General features: G+C 38.4%; 1 protein-coding gene across 1 annotated transcript in view; it reads left to right on the forward strand.

Annotated features, from left to right (window-relative positions):
* The first annotated feature begins 2,065 nt into the window (after window positions 1–2,065).
* The window catches only part of LOC128662996 (toll-like receptor 13), a 50,523-nt gene continuing 32,860 nt past the window's right edge, over window positions 2,066–19,728 (forward strand). Inside the window, exon 1 of the mRNA XM_053717099.1 lies at window positions 2,066–2,125. The gene's annotated coding sequence lies outside the window, so the exon portion shown is untranslated. The remainder of the gene's footprint in view (window positions 2,126–19,728) is intronic.

Consider the following 19,728-nt stretch of genomic DNA (forward strand, 5'->3'; position numbering starts at 1 on the left):
TGAAATGCACCCTGCTGACTTCTCAAGGCTAATTATGCCTCATATCTGCCCCTAAATAACTTTATAACAACTGCAAAACAATGCATTTTATACTCAATTTATGACAGTGGCTAGCCTTGTTGTCTGTGAACTAAAGCCCCCAGGTTGGCTCCTCCTAATAAGGCAAATGCTGGCTATTGAAAAAATTGCATTGGAAAGGATGATAATTTGTTTTAAAAATGTTAAGACTTGGTTCATTTATTATTCAATAGCAGGGGTTTTCAAACTTGTCCTTGGGCCTCCTTAACAGGCCAGATTTTCAAGATATCTGACCTAGAGCACAGGTGAAATATAAACATGATTATTAACCTGCTCTCACGCAAGCTAATCCTGAAAATCTAGCCTGTTAGGGAGGCTTGAGAGAGGTTTGAAAACCCCTGTTCTATAGCAACACAACACAAGGGGCGAGATTACATATACAAAGTAGGCTTCAGCGCAACTGCTCAAACCCGCGCCGACTGTAAGTTCACCTCGCACATCGGGTGAATCACATATACGGTGCCATCAGATGATAAACTGCCGTAAATCGGATAAACTAGCGACATTCCGAAATGTGCAGAAATACACATTTCTGGAGTCGCCAGTGATTTACAGCAGTTTATGAACTGCCGACACCTAAGTAAAATTTAAAAAAAAGTTAAAACACCTGTAAAAATCTAACCTGCCTCACAAAAATAAACCTGACACGTCAAAACCCCTATATACGCCATCCCTCCACATCGCAACTAATAATAAAATGTATTAACCTCTAAACCGCCATCCCCCCACAACGCAAAGTACCTAATTACCCTATTAACCCCTAATCTGCAAACCTTCCACATCGCAAACTATCTTATAAATGTATTAACCCCTAATCCACCAATCCCCACATCACAAACTATCTAATAAATGTATTAACCCCTAATCCGCCAACCCCCACATCACAAACTATCTAATAAATGTATTAACCCCAAATCTGCCAACCCCCCACAACGCAAAGTACCTATCAACACTATTAACCCCTAAACCACGATCCCACCACAACGCCACAGATTAAACTAATCACTAAGTCCCCTAACCTAAGACCCCCTAAATTAACCCCAATTACATAAAATAAAAAAAGACCATCTTACTAATAAATTAAATTAAAATACAAAAAAAACTAATCTAAGACTAAACTACTAATACCCCTTAAAAGGGCATTTTGTAGGGCATTACCCTAAAGAAATCAGCTCTTTTCCCTCAAAAATTACAAATTACCCCCTAACATTACAACCCCCCACCCACCCGACCATTAAAAATAAAAAAGGCCTAACTCTAAAAAAATCCTTAGATACCCATTGCCCCTAAAGGGGCATTTGTATAGGCATTGCCCTTTAAAGGGCAATCAGCTCTTTTGCAGCCCATTAAAAAAAAAACAAAAAAAAAACTAATCTAATCTAAAAAAAAAAAACAGCCAAAATAAAACCTTACACTAACCCCAAAAAATTTACTCACCGTTCCTGAAGTCCGGACATCCATCTTCTTCCAGACGGAGTAAAGTCTTCATCCATGCCGATCCATCTTCATCCATCACGCTGACATCTTTTATCTTCTTCCCCGAGGTACCTTGCATTCCTATTGGCTGAAATTTTTGAATTTATTTGTGAAAATAAGTATATTACTATAAAAAATGTATATTGAAAGAAGCAGGTCTTTTAGTTCAATCTCTATATATTTTCACATATACATTTTTTCTCATAATGCAAATACTGTGTACGGACTAGTGTTTACAATAATAACTTTCCAGGGAAGCTGAAAAAACATAACAAATTCACTGTTATGTCCCTTTAACTTTCTTCTGAATTCAGCCCTTTTAATTTATTGTAGAAGTCTAATGGAATGATTCACAGAGTTGGTACTCTGCAGGTTACACGGATACCTTGTGGTTTTAATTCAAACCAGATGCTTAATAGTTAATAGAAACATAAAAGTTCAGAAAGAGGAAACTGCAGGGCATTAGATCCTCCCCTTCTTAAAGCCTTACTTCATAGCAACACGGAATGATTCCCAAGCCAGATTTTTCAGCACACATTTCTAAAGGGAACAACAAAAACTACAATCACTGGTGAGTTACCATTCAATATATATTTTGTCCATTGTGTCCTATTTGTAAAAGCATGTACCAAGAGGTTTATATCTGTTCTATCACAAACTGCTAACTTTATATTTTTATACACAATTTTTATTGCCTTTTAAACATTCCATTGCACACTAATCACAACTATGTACAAATGTTTTTAACAGAACAAATGTGAAATTGTGTCACTATTTTAGTTACTAGATCTGCTGCTTCATATGTTATTATTAATCTTTCTCTGGTAAATCTTGCAATGGGAAACAGCAGCTTGCAGAATTTCTTAATCATTTAAAAAACAGATTAATTGCTTAATCATCTCAAAATGTAGTGTGTACATATACAATTGTAATTCTATTTTAAACATTAGCTTGAATAAATATTTGTAAACTTTTTTCAACTTAAAAAATCCCAAATACTTTGAAGTGTTTAGAGTGATTGTAAAGTCACAGTATTTTAAAAATTCAGTTTAAAGGATTACTTTCTGTTATAATTTTTAAGCTAAACAACTAACATATTAAAGTTAATAAACATTAATTTAAACCCACTGACCTATATTTTCTCCAAAACGAAGTTTCATAACGTTCTAAAAGTTATATCTTTTATTCGCCGATGATGTCACGTTATCCTGCCCACTATTTTCAGCACTGCGTGTTCAAAATACTTAAACCAATAACTTTGTGTTTAAAGCGCCATTTTGAAACCTAGGTATTGTAAACGGATTGGTACAGAGCAAAGGATACCCATGGAGTGGGTTTGGAAAACAATTAAATTTGCAGACAAGATTTCTGATATACGGTAGAGATATGTTAATAAAATGCTATTGATAAAAAGCGTATTTGGGGTAGTTAGTTAGTAACAGGCATAGAAAATATTTACTTACAGTGGCCCTTTAAGGGCCCGATTTATCAACTTGCTGTCGGCATTTATCATTGCAAAAGCATTTCTTGTGAAATGTTTGTGCAATGCCACCCCCTGCACATTCTCGGCCAATCGGGATGATTGCAGTCCGCCACCTCAGAGGTGGCGGACGAGTTAAGGAGCAGTGGTCTTATGACTGCTGCTTCTTAACTCTTGTTTCCAGCGAGCCGGAAACATCGGGGGTAAAGCATCCGTTGCTTGGTAAATCTACCCCACTGTCTTTTGGTAAAATAATTATTATTTAAGTCATGGTTTTGTATATTTTAGTAAAAGATCAAAGTTATTACCTTTTAAACGTTGGATTCATATCGTTGCATATTCCACCTGGCTCCGTGATTTTTTTTTCTTATGATGTTTTTTTTATAAGCCAGTTGAAATCCAGTCCGTTAGGCGACCAGGACTCTATCTAAACTGCCCCCTTCATCTATAGCACATGCACGATTAATTTTTGTAACATATACTTCGGTCTTGAGCATGCACAACGCTTATTTCTCGGGAGCGAGCCTAAAGTCATGACGTAGGGAGCGGGTGGGACTGCTCTTCACTATAATAATATCTTTGAGCAGGAAGTCGCAGATGAGAGGATCGAGGCACGGTAATTGAAAATGTTTATAACATTGCGATATCATATTTAGATGAAAACATCACTTATAAAAACTTAGCGACTAAGCTCACAGACAGACTGGCTTCATATTAAAAGAAAAGAGTGCAACTTTACAATCACTTTAATTTCTGAATATGTGTATGCTGTGTAGTCTGTCTTTATGTGTGTACATGCTATGTAATCATAGTAACCAACTGTCCGTTTTTTTCCAGTACAGTCTGGATTTTTGGGATTCCTGTCCCTGCCTTTTAAAACCTCAAGAACTGGGAATTTCAATGAAAAGACCAGAGAAATTTTAGCATTTCGCTGCATAATGTGATTATATTAAAAAAATGTGTTAACTTTTTCACAAACATTGGGGTTCTCACAAATTTTGCTATGTTTGTTTTTCTTGTTATCATGCAATAAACTTGCAGAGTTTGGAATTTGAACTTAGTGCGGCTCTTTTCATTTTTCCTGTACCATTTTGTGCGGTTGGTTCCTGCACACTTGAGCCCTGCACCTTACCTGGATTGAGGATCCTTACAACGGAGGATTATGCAGCCGCTAAAGCGGGTGACGTCATAGACCCCGGACGGACTTTGGAAGTGAGTTCCGTGAGCTGTGCAGCCGCAAACATTTTCTTTCGGGTTCTCACAAATGGTTGTAAAAGATTCTCTTGTATCCCCTTTGTTTTCAAATAGCAGACATGTATGGCTTTGCCCTTGTTTTTTTGGTAACTAGAAGGCCACTAATTTCAGCTGCGCAACACACTTCTGAAATACCCGGAAGTGAAGGGGTAAAAAATGTAGCTTATAAGGTTACGTTTCGCTGTAATGTATAGATTACCCTCCTACCTGACACCTCCCAACCCCGATCTCTACCTGATCCCTCCCAAACAGCTCTCTACCCTCCCTCACCCTTCACTGGTCACCAACATCTTAAGTACTGGCAGAGAGTTTATGAGTATGCAGTGTAGGGATGATAATTTTTTAAAAAACATTTTTTAAAAAAAAAAATGTTTAATTTTTTTTTAATATTCTGCATTGTAGGTAACCCTCCTCACCCACCCACCTCCCTGATCTTCCCCCTCCCCAAGCAATTCTCTAACCCTACCCCCTCACTAAAAACCGTAATCTTAAGCACTGTCAGCTGTCTGACAGTACCTAGTTTTTAATTTTTATTTTACATTTACAAACATTTCTGACTGATTGTCACTAAGCCCCCCTCCCTCCACCTTTACCCCTTTTCTGTAGTGCAGCATCCCATCCCTCACTCCCTCTTCTACTTATGTTCTGTAGCATACGGCCGATACCATTCCCCCTCCCACCTCTGCCGCTGGGCCGCCCACCCACCTTCCCTTCTACACCAACCGCCAGCCACAACGGAGATCTGGCAATCAACCTTCATATGAGGGTAGATGTTTTCTACCTCTAGCTGAGTTCTTAGCTGTCAAAGCTGACAGCTGGGACTGCAGCATGAAGCAGAAGGCAGGACGTAGCTATTACGTCATTAGGGTACGCTGTGCAAAGTACCCTGTGACGTAGTAGTTACGTCCAGGTGGCTTAAAGGGACATGAAACCCAAAATTTTTCTTTCATGATTCAGATAAAGAATACAACTTACCAATTTACTTCTATTGTTGAATTTGCTTCCTTCTCTTGTTATTCTTTGCTGAAATGTTTATCTAGGCAAGCTCAGGAGCAGCAGAGAACCTAGATTCTAGCTGTTGATCGGTGGCTGCATATCGATTTTGATTATATGTGAACAATAGTGCATTGCTGCTCCTTCAACAAATGATACCAAGAGAATGAAACTAATTAGATAATAGAAGTAAATTAGAAAGTTGTTTAAAATGATATTCTCTATCTGAATCGTGAAAGAATAAATGTGGGTTTCATGTACCTTTAAGGGGTTAAACTTGTACCTTATTCAATTCAGTCTGTATGTAGTTTATAAATATTGTGTGCAGTGCAGTACTCCCACTACAGACAGCACTGTGGCATTAGTTTCATTACTTAATGCTTACAGTTTTTGCTGCAGTTTTCTGTGGTCGTCTGTTACACTGAAGTTTAGCAGTGTGTAGTTTGGTACCAGGTAAGGGAAAGCCATAATATTTGTTATATAATACTAGAGAGGGTAGGAGACCAGGAGTGATCAATAGTGTTGCACAATTTGTAACGTGGAATTTTCCCCATGTGTTATAAAAAATCCAGATTTACTGGAGCATTCCTGGATCTATTAACCTATTGCACACAATCAATACAGCAGATAAGATAAAACTAATTACCTCATAAAATGTCACCTACTTGTGAAACTTTCAATAGTGTCTTAGCAAGTCCTTAACATTTCTGCATATAATGTTCATAGCAGCTCCAGGACAGTAGTCAGCAGGTTAAACATTGATGTAATATCACTGTCTAATTCCAGGCTACGTAACATCTATATAGACTAGTGTACTTTGTGGTGTCCTGCTATACAGATGCTGAAGGGTTAATAATTTAACCCATGTGCTTGAGAGTAAGGGAGGTGATGAGGAGCTTGATGCTTTAACCTGCATTAAAAGGCTATAACAGTGCATTAAGAAAATGCTCTAATATGTTACAGAAATGTTCTTATTGCATTATTACTTGCATATAGACATGTGTTTAAACCCTGTAAAGTGATTAAATACATAAAGTCAGTTCCAGAGCAGCAATGAAATACTGAGAGCTAGCTAAATACATCTGCTGACAATGACAAAAGACAAATGTATGTAGCCACCAATCAACAGCTAGCCCCCAGTAGTGCTTTGCTGCTGCTTAAGGATTGGTACATATCCTTTTTAACAAAGTTACCCAAGAGAATAAAGCATAAATGAATTTAAAAATGACATGCTCTGTCTGAATCATAAACATTTAATTTAATCTTTCCTGTCCCTTTAAGCAATCAGTATAGATAAATTATACTACTAGAATGTTATGTGCTTGTTTTGGGGGTCGATCTGAGTGGACAGAGCTATGCAAGCAGTAAATGGGCATGGCTCTGCTGCGAAGTGTCCCTGAATTATTTTTTTTAATTTTGGCAACTATGTCTAATGTGTGTATTTGTGTGTGTATATAATGTGCTGTGCGTTTGTGCATGTGTGAATGATGTATAGTATATTGTATATGTGTGTGCATGCTGTGTAATGTGTTTGTATGTGTAAGAATGCTGTGCAATGTGTGTATGTGTTCTGCAGTGCTTACATGAGTGAATACTATGGCATATATAGATTAATTAATACATTTTTTAAGGGTTAAAAGGGAAATTGAAATTTGTGAAGGGGTATTGTGCTTTTTGAAAGGTGCTGTTATAGCCCTATGTTGGTGGTTGGTAAAGTACCTAAATACCAATATGTGTGTGTGTGTGTGTATATATATATATATATTGTGTGTGAATACATGTGTATTTATGTACTTATATGTGTAGATATATACAGTATATATATAGAGAGGTATATGGCTGCACCTCACTAACGAGGCCCACACTAGGCCAAAACGTCCAATCTTCCATCACCTCCCCAAGGTGCACAAATCCTTGGAGGAGGTGAAGGTAAGGCCTATTATATCTGGACTAGGATCACTGTTTGAGAGAATGTCAGGTTGGATAGAGTCATTGCTGCAGCCCATCGTCCAGCAACTACCGTCTTTTCTCAAAGACACCACACATCTACTAACTTGCTTACAACATCTAACATGGAGCAGTGAATGCTCTTGGTTGACAGTAGATGTTGTTGGACTTTACTCCTGTATTCCACACCATCTTGGTGTGGAAGCGGTTAAGTTCTCCCTAGATTTGTATAGTAATTATGATACCAATTTGAAAAATTATATTCTGAAAACTTTGGAATTTCTATTGGTTCACAATTATTTCAAGTTTGATGATTCTTTTTTTCTCCAAAGGCGTGGGACTGCCATGGGCGCAAAATTTGCCCCCGCCTATGCTAATTTATTCATGGGCTGGTGGGAAAGGTCCCACGTCTTTGGAGAACAAAACGCTTACAAACACTGCATAAGATCATACAAAAGGTATATAGATTATCTTTTTGTATGTTCAGGATCTGAGGAAGAAATGGAGAAGTTTATTGTTTATTTGAATAGTAACCAGGTTAATCTACAGTTCACTTTCACTTTTGATAAACTTAAAATTCCCTACCTAGATGTATATTTGATAGGTGAACCCTCCCTATCACGAGCTACAACTACATTGTATAGAAAACCAATTACATCAAACATCATTCTTCATTCTAGATCCTGCCACCCCAAGCATACAGGTTTTGGGGTGGCTAAGGGTCAATATATAAGGCTAAAAAGAAATTGCATTGCTAATAGTAATTTTCTAAAAGAATCTGAAGTATTGAAACATCAACTTCTAGAGAGGGGTTATTCCAAGAAGGTTATAAATAGAGCTTTTTTAGAAGTCAATAGACTAGGCAGAGGCACTATGTTACAACATGATAGGAACCAGTCCAATACAAGATTTGATAAATTGAAACCCAATTTTATTACAACTTTCAGCCCTCAGTTTAGAGAAATCTGTGGCATTATCAACAAACATCTCCCAGTTTTAACTGCAGAGGACAGCCTTAAAGATATAGCTAGGGATGGCCTTAATTTTATCTCTAAAAAGGGCCGTACAGTTGGAAATATGGTAGCTCCTAGTATGTTGAAAAAACCTTCAGTAACAGGTAGCAGTTGGTTACAAATCAAAGGACACTACAAGTGTCATTTCTCAAACTGTATAGCTTGCAGCCATGCAAATGTTACTGATAGATTTCAGTCCAAAAGTACACAGAGGATTTTCTTCTCTACTACTTGCAACAATTGTCGCACTAATTATGTTATCTATTTAGCCGAATGTGTCCAGTGCAAAAAACAATACGTGGGGTGTACCTCACGTGAGGCACGCACACGTATTAGAGAGCATCTTAATAACATTGACAAAGAAAATGATGTGTCTGATTTGGTGCATCATTTTATCTTTGAGCACAACAAATCAGTTACTAGTTTTAGATGGCAAGTGATACAGAGGATATTGCATACCCCTAGAGGGGGAGACAGAATGCAAAGACTCTTGTACAGAGAAGCATTCTGGATATACACTCTCCAAACCAGACATCCTAAAGGCTTTAATTCAGTTGGGGACATCATCAATTTTTGGAAATAAAGATAAATATAAAATAAGGGATTACTACAAGTGAGCTAACCCAAGAGAACATAAATTGATCTCTTTTTTTCTTATAAGTTTGGATTACAATTCCTTATAGGATTGACTATTAGGAGACTTTCATGAGATAGGTCTTAATAAAAAGGTACTTAGATTGTGCATCTATATAGACATATATTTATGTTTATATATACCTAATCCAACTTATTTGATTTTTATCTCAGTATTTAGTTTAGGCATACATCATGTCACTATTTATATTTATAGTTACAATCTTTTAAACCCCCTTTTTTTGTTTCCCATCTGTATGGTGAAAGGGAGGACATTATATCAATTATTCCTTTTTTGATTGCCTTTACTCTATCAATACAAGGGATCAATTTTTTCATAGTCATCATTTACTAACAACATTATCTTTTATCCACCAGTTGATGTTCAACTATTATCAGCTTTGTGCTAAACTTAGAACTATGTGATAAAGTGATTTTTTTTTTTTTTTTTTTTTTTTTGAATAAACAGTTTTATTGTCAAATAAAATTCGTACAATACAGAGGTCAAAAAAGGAATTGCAACAAACCGTTTAACATTTTCTTTTACATTTTACAGTTATGCAGTGAAATGCGTCTAACAAAAAGTATCTAGAAACGTTCTGTTGCCACAGTTGTCAGGAGCCTTAGGTCCTATATCAATCTCCTAATAAAGCATAAACACAACTTAGTTTGCGTATGCTAATTATGAAATTTATTTGCTATATATGTGTCCCACATGATCTTCATTAAGCCGTATGACACCTCTGTCCTCGATTTAATGTATGCATATTCCTCTAATTGTAAGATGTGTTGGAAAGTGTGGATCCAATCAGCAACTGTGGGGGTGTATTTTTGTTTCCAGTGCCTTGCAAGTAATGTCTTCATGCCATTACTTGCCATAAAGATTAGTTTTTTCACTTGTGTTTGTGTTTTTCTTGGAATAATATTAAATAGCCAGATGCGAGGATCTGGTGGAATCGTAACCCCCACCATTTCTGAAGTCTCCCTTGCTACTTTTTCCCACACTTCCTTTATCATAGTACAATCCCACCAGATGTGTGCCATGTTCCCCCTGCCATTTTCACACCTCCAGCATGTATCACTTGTCGTCCTATAGAGTTTATGTATCCTAGCCGGTGTGTAGTACCATCTTTGGATTATCTTTAAATTTAGTTCAATTAGCCGGCTGGAGGAGGAGACCTTGGTTACATTCGTGAAAATCTCTGAGACCTCTCTTAGTGTCATGTCTAGGTTCAGTTCTGTATTCCACCTGTCTATGTAATACGGGGTGTAGCCATGAGGTGGGATTTGTAGTAGTGCATGAGAAATAGCTAGTGTCTTTTTATGTGGGGTGTCTGTTCTACATAGTGATTCAAATGCCGTCATGGGCCTCACTAAATTCCTTCGATCAGGGTGTTTTGTTATATATGATTGGCATTGGCGTAATAGTAACCAATTTTTTGAGAGGTCAATTCCCTCTGTTGCTAACTCTTCTAGGTTATAAAATTTATGCTCATTACCTAACTGATATGCCGCTAGGGTTCTTCTCTTGTTGGATAGGGTTTTGCTGGGGAAATTCAGCCCCGGTATAAAGTCTGTGTTATTTGTAAGGGGTGTTAGCGGGGAGGTTCTTGAGGATATATTCGGGTATGATATTAGAATATGGTTCCAGACCCGGAATGTCTCTGCTATGATAGAGTTAGGGTGATGTTCTAAAGAGGTCTGTTTTGGCGGTAGCCAGCAGAGGGACCCCAGGTGTGTCTTATTTGCAATATCATGCTCCAGTGCTACCCAAGCCTTAGTTGTGAAGTTTGTGTACCAATCAATGATCCTTTGCAGGAATATTCCCGTACGGTACTTTTCCAAGTCAGGGACCCCCAATCCACCTCTTTTAGTTGGCATGCACATTAGTTGCTTATTGATCCTTGCTGGCCTATTTTCCCATACATATGCTAATAGTTTGGATTGTAGTGAATTGGTGAAGTTCTTGGGTGTGGGGATGGGCAGGGTTTGGAAGATATATAATAACCTTGGAAGGACATTCATTTTTAGGATTGTGATTCTCCCTAACCAGGATACATTCTTTGATCTCCAAGCTGAGAGATCTGCTATGATCTGTTGTTGGATGGGGACATAGTTTAGTTGAAACATTTCTTCAGTTGTTGGGGCTAAGTATATGCCTAGGTATTTTAGGGAGTTCCCTCTTTTTTTGAATGGACATATCTGACAAATATTTTGGGATTGCGGGGGATCATGGTTTAGCAAAAGCATCTCTGACTTAGATTTATTGATGAGAAAATTGGATACTTTTTGGAAATTGTCTAGTTCCTCACAAAGGGAGGGTATAGAGGTTGCGGGGTTGGTAAGGAAAAATAAAATATCATCAGCATATAATAAGATCTTGTGGGTAGAACCCGCTATTTCTAGTCCCTGGATTGAGGGTTTGTCTCTAACTGCCAAGGCCAGGGCTTCCACTATGCAGGCAAACAGCAATGGGGATAGGGGGCAACCCTGGCGGGTCCCATTTGATATACTGAATGGATTAGACAAGTGGCCATTGACTCTGACCCTAGCTGACGGGGAATGGTAAAGGGCGAAAATCCTTGATATGGTGGTTTTTCCCAGTTGGAATTTTTGTAATGTGGCCCTGAGGAATGTCCAACAGACGCGGTCGAACGCTTTCTCCGCGTCTGTTGAGACCAGGGCCAGGGGCAATTTCTGTTGCTGGGTGTATTCTAGGAGATGTATTGCCCTAACTGTGTTATCCTTGGCCTCTCTGTTTTGTATGAAACCTACTTGATCATTCTTAATAAGCTGGGGCAATACCTGATTTAAACGGTTGGCTAGAATTTTTGCATATATTTTGAGGTCCGAGTTCAATAGTGAAATGGGCCTGAAATTCTCCACCCTGTCTGGAGGTTTGCCTGGTTTAGGCAAGACCACTATATGGGCTTCCAGGTTAGTGTCTAGGAATGGGTTCTCCTCACTGATGCTGTTAAACAAGTCTAATAGTTGTGGTATTAAAATGTCCTTGTATTGTTTGTAGTAGCTGTTTGAGTAACCGTCTGGTCCTGGGGCCTTCCCCGTAGGGAGGTCTTTTATTACTATCTTGATTTCCTCATAAGAGAACGGACTATCCAGTGAATCTATCTGTTCCTGACTCAGTGTGGGGAACTTTAGTTTCTCTAGGTATTCCTGTGTCAGTGAGCTTTTTTTCAATTGTGGTGGATATTCCCCAGCTTTACTAATGTTGTATAGTTGTTCATAATATGTTCTGAATGCCTCAGCTATTTGGGTAGTCGTGTATACATCTTTCCCCTTGATGTCTTTTGTCTGTAAAATATATGTTTTATTAATTTTCCTTTTGAGTTTTCTGGCGAATAGTGAGCTGCTCTTGTTGTTACCTTCAAAATATGTTTGCCTCAATTTTATTGCGTGTTGCTTACACTCCTTATCTATAATGGTTTGTATCGTGGCTCTACAATCCTCTATTGCTTTCAGTAATGTATGATCGTTAGTGTTATATTTGTGTTGTTTTTCTAGCTCTGAAAGCCTAGTAAGGGTATTGTGTAGATAAATTCTTTCTTCCTTTATTTTGTGAGCTTTCATGCTTATTAATTCGCCTCTGACCACTGATTTGTGAGCTTCCCACAAGAGCCTGTTATCTGATGTGGAGGCTTGATTCAGTGTAAAGTATTCAGTTAATGTTTTTTCTATTTTGAATGTGTAGACTGGGTCCCTAATTAAATTGTCATCTATTCTCCATGTGTGTGAGATTTTATTCATTAGGGGCCAGTATATAGTGCAGCCTACCATCGAATGGTCCGACCATGTTCTGGGGTAAATGGTGAGTTCCTTTACCCTAGCTAAGCTGGCTACGTCTAGCATGATGTAGTCAATGCGAGAGTATCGGGCATGAGGGTGTGAATAAAAAGTGTAATTTCTTGCGTCTGGATACTTCACTCTCCATGCATCGTGAACTGTGAGGTCCTTTAGACACTGTCGTGTTGTGTTAATTATTTTGTTGGGGACAGATGAAGTGTGGTTGGAATTGTCCATATAGGGGTCGAGTGTAAGATTGAAGTCCCCTCCAAGAATTAGGGTACCTTTGGACACTTCTAATAGTAAGTTAGTTAAATGTTTAAAGTATGCATCTTGTCTAGTGTTGGGGGCATACATGCAGACCATGGTCACCACTGTATTAAATAGCTTACCTATGACAATCAAGTATCTCCCTTCCCTGTCCCTATGCACCTTGATCTGCTGGAAGGGTATATTTCTTTTGATTAGGATTCCCACCCCATTTGTTTTGGTAGAATTGGATGCATAGAACGTTTCACCATATTTAAATTTAAATGTCTTAGGTTCCCTGCCTTTTACAAAATGCGTTTCCTGTAGAAACACTATGTCCCCCCTTTTCTCTTTTATGTCTTTTAGCACTACGCTTCTTTTGTGTGGGCTATTGAGGCCTTTTGCATTTGCCGTTAGGATGTTAAGGCTATTCTGCGTGTTTTCTGTCGTCTGACTCATTAAGAAGTCTAAATATAACCTTGTTTAACACTTGGAATTTATCTTGTTCCCTAATTGTGTAGTGTTTCCATTCAAGGCAATCATGTCGCCCATGCATTTGCTCCTGACCTGTGGCATCTTTAAAACAGTAGCTTAAGACTTTTAAGGCAATAAAACAAAGAACTGCATTCACTTTGTGTAACATAAACATTTCAAACAATTCAAACATTACAATCTGAGCACAATCTATCTTGTGCTATAAATCCCAGCTAGGGGGGATTGCTGGTTGACTCCTCTTGCCAATATAAACATTTCTATGGGGAGGGGGGGGGAAGAGAAGGGGTGAAAAGCTTATCCATTTAAAACCTTTCTAACATTTCTAGGGGTCTCTTCAGAGTCCATAGTATCATGACAGAACCAAACTTAATTTAACTCTATATACATGCTTTAGTAACGATTTGATAAACCATTTACCAGATCTGGTTATCAGAACTGGGTACCTTACAAACTTAACCCAAATGTTAACTTTTCTCTTTCGTTGAACAATGTCCATATGACTTGCTTCACTTAACATTTTAATGTCCTAAGTGATTTTTCTCTAAGTTCAATATAGAATTATCTCACCCACAAATTCATTGTCCTGTTAATCAACCTGGATCGCTGCTGGACGATGTAGAGGGCTTTGGTCTTTTCTCCTTCCTTTTCTTCGTTATAACCTTTGACCAGGTCGGCTTTTGGTTCATCTGCTTGCTGAAAGAAGCTACAGCAGTTGGCAATCTTGACCTTTCTTCAGCTGTGGTTGGTGGACTAAAAGAGATGTCCAGTAGTTTAGATAGGTCCTCTAGGTCTTTGGGTGATCTATATGACACTGATCTTCCTTCATGTTGCACATGTAGGCAGAAGGGATATCCCCATTTATATCTCACATTCTTTTCCTGTAGTATTTTAGTTATAAAGCGGACCTCTTTTCTTTTCTGCACTGTTATGGGGCTAAGGTCCAGAAATATTTGTAGGTGGTGATCTAAATATGTTATTTGTCTCAGTTGTCGAGCCTGAAGCCATATCTTCTCCTTATCTGTGTACCTCAAAAACCTCAGAATGATATCTCGTGGGGGTGCATTCGGTGGTGGAGGGGGCCGAAGGGCTCTGTGTGCCCTGTCCAGCTCCATGTCAGGAGCCTGTTGGTCATTCTGTAAGTGCTTAAACAGCCCTTGTAGGTATTCCGGTATTTCTGCTGGGGTAATGGATTCCGGTGCTCCCCTTACCCTCAGGTTGTTTCTACGTCCCCTGTTGTCAAGGTCTTCTAGTTTGTCATCCATAGCTTCCATATAGGCTTCTTGCTCTCTTGCGTGAGTTGTTAATGAGTCCACTATTTTATCTGTGGAATCTTGGGCTTCTTCTATGGACTCTATCCTGTTTCCTATCTCCTTTATGTCATGTTTCATGGAAGACAATTCAGATTGTATTAAGTCTTTTAGACCGTCAAAGTCAGCCTTGGTAGGCAGCTTGGCAATGTCCATTTTTAGCTGGTCTGCATATTCTTTTGATATCGCCACCGACAAGGAACTAGGCTGCATCTCCATTGTAGTTTTGTCTGCTTCCCTATGGGAATGTTCTTGAGGTTGAAAAAAGTTGCTTACAGGCACTGGTGAGAGTGTTTGATTTTTTAATACTTTGCTCGGTTTGGTCTGCTTATTGAGCCTTTTTGGGGCCATCCCCAGTGGCCTATTTCTGATTAGTGATGCTTATATATGGGTAGGAAGATAGGTTCGTCACATCTTATGTTTTATAGTCCATATGTGAGGGAAGTAGCTGTTATGGGGGGTTTGAAAGTGCCGGTGTTATCATGTGCCACGTGGGTCGTCATATAATTTGCAGCGTTAAGATTTTTAAGCACCTTTTTCCCCTTGCTTACTGTTTTGAACAAATGTGATTCATACCTGTTGCTTATGTTTGGTCTCCAGAGCTCTTAAAAATGTGAACCATGCAACTCTTCATCTCTCTGAGAAACTCGCAAATCTGCGCCCCTCCGGTTTTACAGGCTGTCAGGGCTTGGGCCTACACAGCGTTTTCGCTTTGCATTACGCCTCCCGGTTTTTACATCGGAGTTTTTCTTGCATCTGCCTATCCCCCAAGTGTAGATAGGTGATATGCCAGAAAGTGGTCCTTTATTATGGAGTCCGACTCTTCTTTTTTGGCTAAGGTTCGTCTAACCTGCTCAGAGCTTCAGTCTTTTGCGGCCATTTCCAGCTTGGCCTCGCTCCGCCCCCCGTGATAAAGTGATTTTTAAATGTAATTGTCAGTTCAACTCGATTCCAGTAGCAATTTGCCTAGTCAGCTTTGAGCAACGAAACACGCTGTGACCATCAGCTGTTCACCCTTGAGTTCCATTAAGCTGGCTACTTAAGGGTGAACACCGGATATCCCTTAGGTCTATGATTAAGGCTAAATTACCCAGCCGAAACACGTAAGACCGACTGGCAGCCGATGGTCACAACGGTCTCATCATTCTTGTTTTTTATTTACCATTTTTACCCCCATTTTTTCGTATAAGTGTGTTGTTTTGAGATAAAGAATAAAGTTCACCTTTTTTATATCTACCGGAGCTCACTGGGTTTCTTTGCCGTTTTCTTTAGGTCGAAACGTACGTCTGGGGTTTTGCAGTTTCTCTCATTCAAAGAGGGATTGCCTGGTATTTCAGGGCTGGACTGTACTGGTAAGTCATGATTTGACTGATATGCTATACATGAAAGTTTTTCTTTGTGAAAGGCACATGTTGAGCAAAAAGAGGCTGCTTCTTGGGTGGTAACTAGCCATAGAACAAGCTATTATGCTATTGTTCGTTCCCAGGTTCAGCGCTTCTCTCTTTTTTTTATGCCAATTATGACTCTTAGGGAAGTCTCCCTAAGCGTGATGCGGGAATCCAGACGTGGACCCGTTGCTCAGTGTGCCTAGAGGGATATGGCTGCACCTCACTGACTAGGCCCACACTAGGCCGAAACTTACGTCTGGGGTTTTGCCGTTTCTCTCGTTCAGAGAGAGATTGCCTGGTATTTCAGGACTGGACTATACTGTTAAGTCAGGATCAGACTGATATGCTACAGGAAAGTTCTTCTCTGTGAAAGGCACATGTTGAGCAAAAAGAGGCTGCTTCTTGGGCTGTAACTAGCCATAGAACAAGCTATAATGCTATTGTACGTTCCCAGGTTTAGCACTTCTCTCTTTTTATTTATGCCAATTATGACTCTTAGGGAGGTCTCCCTAAGCGTGATGCAGAATCCAGACATGGACCTGTTGCTCAGTGTGCCTAGAGGCATATGGCTGCACCTCACTGACGAGCCCCACACTAGGCTGAAACGTACGTCTGGGGTTTTGCTGTTTCTCTCATTCAGAGAGGGATTGCCTGGTATTTCGGGGCTGGGCTGTACTGTTAAAGTGAACGTAAATTTTGATGCTAATGTGCCCGTTTTTTAAAAATTCGACTAAAAACAGGGGCACTTTAATTCATCAAAATTTACATTTCACTCCTGTTGTGAAAAAAAAACTTACCTTTTAATCTTCACAGCAGCTCCAGCTTCCTCCGGTCGTCGCAAGCCATTTCTGATGTCAGAAATGATGGATAGGTCATCCTCCAATCACAGCTTCCCTCCGGGGGAATTAGTGTCTGATTCAACGCTGTTATTGGAGGAAGCTGGATTCCTCATTTTAGACCCAGGAAGAGGCTTTGCAACGGGTGGAGGAAGCTGGAGCTGCTGTGAAGATTAAAAAGTAAGTTTTTTTTCACAACAGGAGTGAAATGTAAATTTTGATGAATTAAAGTGCCCCTGTTTTTAATCCAATTTTTAAAAACCGGGCACTTTAGCATCAAAATTTACATTCACTTTAAGTCAGGATCAGACTGATATGCTACAGGAAAGTTATTTTCTGTGAAAGACACATGTTGAGCAAAAAGAGGCTGCTTCTTGGGTGGTAACTAGCCATAGAACAAGCTATTACGCTATTGTTCGTTCCCAGGTTGAGCTCTTCTCTCTTTTTATTTATGCCAGTTATGACTCTTAGGGAAGTCTCCCTAAACATGATGCAGGAATCCAGGCGTGGACCCGTTGCTCAGTGTGCCCAGATGGATATGGCTGCACCTCACTGACGGGGCCCACACTATGTCGAAACATACGTCTGGGGTTTTGTCGTTTCTCTCGTTCAAAGAGGGATTGCCTGGTATTTCAGGACTGGACTATACTGTTAAGTCAGGATCAGACTAATATGCTACAGGAAAGTTCTTCTCTATGAAAGGCACATGTTGAGCAAAAAGAGGCTGCTTCTTGGGTGGTAACTAGCCATAGAATAAGCTATTATGCTATTGTTCGTTCCCAGGTTGAGCAGTTCTCTCTTTTTATTTATGCCTATATATATATATATACTGTATATACATACATATATACACATATAAACACATATATTCACATGTATTTACATATACACATATACACACACTTTGAGCCCTTTCCAGTCAAATACTTCAAAATATTTTTTAATATATTAATATATTTTTTAATATATTAAAATGTTTTTTACTCTGTTTCGACTAGAAATATTTAAAATATTTTACATTCCAATGTTTTTAACTTAGAAGAAAATATTCTTTATATTTTTTATATATATATCTGTATATAATCATCAGATATATATAGTAATAAATATTAAAAATAAAAAGAACATTTTCTTCTATGTAAATAACAATGGAATATAAAATATTCATCACTACCTTCAGCTTTAGCGCTGTTGGTCTAATGTGTGTCGTGTTAGCGAACAATAAGTGTTCAAGGGGAGAAAAAGATAGCGTAGTTTTGATATTGTATGTCCTGAAGTTAGTGTGCATTGGACTCATGCACTAATTTATTTTTTGTAATACACAAGGTATTCCGGCCACATTAAAACTTTATTTTGAGCGCAGTTAGCGCGCCAAAGAAATAGTTAGCACGCCACTTGTAGTCTGGTCCTTAATAAGTTATCCCCTCCATGTCTGCAAGGACACATGCAGTCATGGGCACTTCATTATAGAACAATCTGACATGCTAATCATGTAAGAAGCCGTTGTGTTGAGTACTGTACTTCTTTTAGACTTAGGCCAGCAATCTCACAGTCTGTGTTTGTAACAATAATCTGACAATCACAAATGTATATGTGTATGTATGTTGTGTAGTGGATATATACTTTATGTGTGTGTTCTTTGTAGTATATATATATATATATATATATATATATATATATATATATATATATATATATATAAATGCTATGTTGTGTGTCAATTATGTATAGTATGTAGATGTGTAAGCTAGCAGCGTTTGTGTTTTTGTTTTGAAAGTGAATTCCTGGAATACAGGATACATTTCTGCTCTTCTGTAAATATGTCTTCGGGTTGGTTAAATATATACTAACCCTCTCATAAGAGGAGGGGTTAATTGGTGCTTATTTACAGCTGGTTAAAGTTTATTGAAAATGTCATACCAAGTTATTCTATATACAGTACATTTTGAGTATAACAGTTCATGAGAGTACTTCAAAATTTAGAAATTTTCAAAATGCAGTTTTAATTTATTGTATATAACTTGTTTTCTTTGCATTATTCGAGGTCTGAAAACATTGCATCCTTTTTGTTATTTTGACCAGTTGTCATTTTCTGCAAATAAATGCTCTAAAATCTAAATGACAATATTTTTATGTGGAATTTCGGAGAAATGTCAGTAGTTTATAGAATAAAACTAAAATGTTAAGTTAGTGCTTGAGACAGAACAGTATTTTGTAGGGCACCCCATAGTCTATGGTGAAAGGGGCTCACTCTATCTGACCTCCAGATGTTAGTGCATCTGAGGAACTCTATTGAGCGATAACTTTTTACTTTCAACTTGTAATATGAGCTTAAAAATAAGGGATCTATTTAACTTGAGCAATGTTAGCTCTCAATAACGCTATTATTTTTGCACTCCACTTGTAATCTAGCTCATAATGGGCTCCAATATCTGTATATGTGTACCTATATATGTTGAAGAAAAATAACATGAGCCAGCTGTTCCAAATTAAAAGGTTATAATTGTACAATTAAACAAAATTACAACAAAATGACAACAGGTCACTTTACAGTAATACAGTGTGTGGCGCGTAGCATCAGATAGGAACAGTGTCTTCTTTTATAGCCCATATGTTGTGTTTCTGAGAATCTTCACATGTAAGCACCTCGTGGTCTTTCCTTATCTTGTCCATACAGACTTTGGGTGTTGTTCCTATAGCTGAAAAGACTTACTTTGCATACACAGCAGAGAATAGCTGAACTGACAAGAAAAATGTAACTGTTTAAAAATGTCACGT

The sequence above is a fragment of the Bombina bombina genome, chromosome 6 (assembly GCF_027579735.1).
Source record: "Bombina bombina isolate aBomBom1 chromosome 6, aBomBom1.pri, whole genome shotgun sequence".
In the NCBI taxonomy this organism is placed as follows: Eukaryota; Metazoa; Chordata; class Amphibia; order Anura; family Bombinatoridae; genus Bombina; species Bombina bombina.